Source organism: Mandrillus leucophaeus, unplaced genomic scaffold, assembly GCF_000951045.1.
Source record: "Mandrillus leucophaeus isolate KB7577 unplaced genomic scaffold, Mleu.le_1.0 Scaffold86, whole genome shotgun sequence".
Classification (NCBI taxonomy): Eukaryota; Metazoa; Chordata; class Mammalia; order Primates; family Cercopithecidae; genus Mandrillus; species Mandrillus leucophaeus.
The window spans coordinates 883,776-888,428 of record NW_012109363.1 but is presented as its reverse complement, the minus strand read 5'-3'; positions in this window follow the sequence as shown (position 1 = coordinate 888,428).

Genomic DNA, 4,653 nt, shown 5'->3' with positions numbered 1-4,653 from the left:
CATTGTAGATTATTATATTGAATTAGTCATGCTCATTTTATTGTAATGTGTCCTAAAAAGTAATTAAGAAAAATGTTTATATTTTGGCTATGTAGAGAGAAACTGTTCCATTTTTTTTTTTTTTTACTGTGTCTGTTAGAATGCTTGGAATTTCCTGAAATTCTCTCTAGGGCAGTGGCCCTTTTGGCACCAGGGACAGGCTTTGTAGAAGACAATTTTTCCTCCATGGATGGGCACGGGGTAGGGGTGGGGGTGGGAGTGAGAGATGGGGTGGGAGGAGGTGAGGTGGGGGGATAGGGATGGTTTGGGGATGAAATTCTCTCTAGGGCAGTGGCCCTTTTGGCACCAGGGACAGGCTTTGTAGAAGACAATTTTTCCTCCATGGATGGGCAGGGGGTAGGGGTGGGGGTGGGATGGCCTCGTGATTTCTGCCTTTGTGCTCTGCGTCACCTGGGGCCTACCGCCAAGCCTTGAACATGCCAAGGCCCCTAGAACACGGGTTTGGGGAACGGCTGACTGCAGTTGTATGAAGTCCAACACATGCTGGGGACAGAGAGGAAGGAGCCAGAAGTCCAAGTTCTGGGGCATTTCTGGGTGAGCACACATATGACCCGGAGGCTCAGGGCACTGGTTGTCAACTGGGCTTCCCTGAGAGTCAGCCCTGCCTCTCTGAGAACCCCTGAGACCTCACCTTTGCCCAGCATGGTTGTACACTGGAGGAGATTACTGTCTCACCCTCCACCTCCTCTGGCCCGGCCTCTCTAGGAAGAGTAGGCTGCGTGCCAGCCAGCCTAAGCACCCCCAACCCTCTCCTCCCCACCAGACAGTGGACCACCAGCAGGATCAGGGCTGGTGGGGACATAAAGCTGCCACAGCCAGCCCCCTTAGAGCTGCATACCTCCGCTGGGTCCTGGCCCCTGCCCCACTCGGTTCGTGCCCTGGTCTCACTCCTCCCCTCCCCTGCAGCTTGTCTGCTTTTGAGGGGCTCCTCCATATCCATCCGGTTTCTGGGTGCAGATGGCCCTTTGTTCTTGCCCCTCTCTTCTCTCTCCTCTCCACCCACTGCCATCCCTTGGCCCTTCCAGGTGGCTCCGTTCCCTCTCCGCCTCTTCAGCCCCCATCACTATCCCTCTTGGCCTGGGGCCCTCTGTGTCCTGGTCCCCTTCCCCGTCTCCAGCCTCCATGTGTGCCGCATGCATTGGCTGTGTTTTTAGCCGCCACTGATTAGCCTCTAATTCTGACACAGCCCTGGCCCAAGCTGGGTCGGGGCTGGTTGGCACTGCCCTCCACCTTGAGGGGGTTAAGGAGGTGTCACCCGGGCTCTGGCTCCGTCCTCTACCCAGCATCAGGGACCAGGGGTTTCAAGAGCTGGGTAGGGGGCAGATGCCTGGGCAGGAGGATTCTCTGCTGCTGGAGAAATCCTGGGGGCCACAGTTGGTGTTTCCAGGTAGGCACAAAGGTCCCGAGCCCAGGGCAGAGTGGAGCTGGCTTCCTCTTCCCGGGTGGGTAGCTTGTGGGGCTAACCTGGAGGGGAGGGGAGGTGGGGGGAGGAGGAAGCGCACTGGGAGGTGCAGACTGAGAAGAGGAATTAGGTCAGGGATGTAGGTGGGTGGGCGAGAGGGGAGGGTGGCATCTGCTTCGGAGCTTCCTCCGGGTTCCAAACGCATCTCCACACTTCCCTTCCCCTCCTCCCCACCCCCTGCCCCCACCCCCACGGGTCCCGGGAGAATTCGCCTGGTATTTCCCCTCCCCCATCCCCCCCAGGCATTGCCACAGGGTGGGGGTGGGGTGGGGGGAGGCCAGCCTCAGCTGTCTGAAGGATGGAGGGGCTGGGGAAGCAGGGCTAGGTGCCCAGACGGCCGCGTGTGTGGGAGGGGATGTCCTCAGATGCCCTCCACCCGGCAGTCCCCGCTCTGACGTGGGTGCCCCCCCTCTCCCCGCCCGGATTAGTGGCAGCTTGGCCTGACTCTCCGGGGCTCCTTCCCCCGCCCCCGCCTGCTGCCCTCCCCTGGGCCGGGGGCTGCTCTGCCCGGGGGGCACTGTGCTTGCCCAGGTAAGGGGCTCTGGGGATGGCATGAGGGCCGCCGGCTCGTGAGTGCTGCTGTGCCCGTCAGCACGAGCGTATGTCAGCGAGCGAGTGTGTGTCAGTGCGCCAGGGGTCGGTGAGGGGCTGGGGCTCGGTCCACGAACGGCTGGGGGTGCTGGTCAGCTTGCCTTTGTCCACGAGTCTGGCATTGTGTCCACGCGCCGTGTGGCTTTCCTTCTGTGTTTGTGTCTTTTGTGTGTCTCCTCAGCTCTGCTCTGTCTTCAGGCACAGAACAGCCGGCTACAAGGACTCTGTGGGCCTGTGGCATGGGCCCCAAAGCGGGATGGGGAGCTGGGTGAGGGTGGGGAAGAGGTCCTTCCTTCCACCCCGCAAGTCCCCACGAGCCCCTGGGCTTTTCAGCAGCCTGTCTCCAAGAGCCCTGCTGCTCTAGTCCAGGGACTGTGGCCTGACAAAGCAGACATGGCAAGTGGGGTAGGGGGGTATCTGCCCCACACCCCTGGGATAGTCCCCAACCCCTTTGGGGATGTCAGCCATAGGCTTTCAGGGTTCTGAACAGCGCAGGCTCCCATCTTGGCCTCTTCCAGGCCCCAAGCCGCAGGAATCTCCCCCTGGCGCTCCCACAAGCTTCGGCTGCTGAGGAGGGAGGCCAGAGGACACAGATGGGGGACCACAGGCACACCCCAGTCCCTCACCTTCACCCCTGGAGCCAGGCTGGAAGTGGGAGGCCGGGCCTCAGAGCCTGGGGCCTCCAGTCCATGTTAGACCCTCTACAAGCATCTCCCCTGGCACACTCAGGTCCCAGCCACCCTCAGGGGAGCTGGGGAGGAAGGGAGTGTTACTCAGTCATGTAAACAACCCCTACCAGCCTGCCTTGCCACAGAACTGGCCTCTGGGGGGAGGCCAGGGGCAGGGTGAATCGATGCCAACACAGCACAAGTCCGGCCCAGTGCCCGCTCCTTTAGGACCCTGCTCCCCAGGACCCCCACTATTCTCAATTGGTAGAAGGCTCTAGGCCTTGCTCATCCCTTAGGAGGAAGGCTTCTGGCTCTTCAGGGCTTCCCTCTGCGGGGATGGTGGTGTGACTTGGGACTAAGCTAGAGGCATCCAGAACCCATGGCTTCCATGGGATGGGAAAGAGGGAGTGCAGCTTCTGTCTCAGGCAGGCTGAGGATGGCTTCCGAAGGGAGCCAGGGTAGCTGAGGGTGGGAGGTGGGTGCCTGAGGGGAAGGGAAGCGCCCGTTGGGCGTGTGGGTTTCTGTGTGAGTCTGAATCTGTCTGTGTGTGTTTGAATCTGTCTGTTTGTGTCTGCACTGGAACCACCCCCGCAGTGGAGCCGGGATGCTTCCTCGGGTGGAGGGTGCCCTGCTTTTCCATTTCCTCTCCTCCTCTCTGTGCTCTCCCGGGAGCCACTCCCATGGGCGCCTCTCCAGCCCCTGGCCTGGAAGCACCAGGAACCCTGGGGATGGGGCAAACACTCACAGCCCGGGGTCTGGAGCCGGTGTGGGAGCTCATCTGGGCCCATGACCTCTCCAGACATTTGGCGAAATCAAGGCCCTTAGACCAGGGACAGACCCGAGCCCAGGCCCTCCCAGAGGTCCTAGGCCGCAACCCTTTGTGCCCTTGGGCTCTGGAAGGGGTTTGGAAGGGTTTGGGGTGGAAGATGGCAAAGAGCAGCTTGACCAGGTGAGGATGAGGCAGGGCAGACACAGGCCAGTGGGGCGTGCCATGTGCCAGAGCTGGAGATGACCAGGAGCCAGTGGCCCGGCAGGCACAGCCCGGCTGGTGTGGGCCAGAGCGCCCATCACTGACCCGTGAGAACTCGTCTGCCCCTGCCAGCTCTGGCACTGCCCCCTCCCAGCCACCCCGCCCTAGCACCCTGGGGGGCACCCCGCCCCACCGTGGCCTGGTCCGGCCCCTCCCGCCCTTTGCTCCAGTTCCCGGGCTTGGCACCTATAGTGGGGGTGCCGCCCGCCTGCCAGGCTCCGGGGCCGGGCCCACGGGAGGGTGGGGCGGCTGGGAAGCTGGCACGCTGCCCCGGGGGAGCCTCTCTCGGCAGGCGCCCGGGTGCGGCGGGGGGGAGGGGGAACAAAGGGCTCATTCTCCCCGTGCGCAGCCGGTGGCATCGCCGGGGCGTTGGCGGAAGCCCCCGGGGCCCGGGAGGGGGCAGGCCCAGGCGCGGCCGCCGAATCACGGGCTCCTGTTTCCCGCAGGGTGCTGGAGGAGGAAACCGGCGGAGCAGCTTCCCCACTCTCAGTTGCGCGTCTGGCGATGGCGATCAGAGGTCCTGCTGCGCTCTCCGCCGCGCTCTACCTCCATTAGCCGCGCTGCGCGGTACTGCGCCCTTGCCGGTGCCTCTCTCCTGGGTCCCAGGATCGGCACCCCTATCCAGGCACGACCCCCTTCCCCGGCCCCTCGGCCTTTCCCCCCACTCGGCCATCTCCGACCCGGGGCGCGTGTTCCCCCCGGCCCGGCGCCTTCTCTCCCTCAGGGGATGTCCTCAGATGCCCTCCACCCGGCAGTCCCCGCTCTGACGTGGGTGCCCCCCCTCTCCCCGCCCGGATTAGTGGCAGCTTGGCCTGACTCTCCGGGGCTCCTTCCCCCGCCCC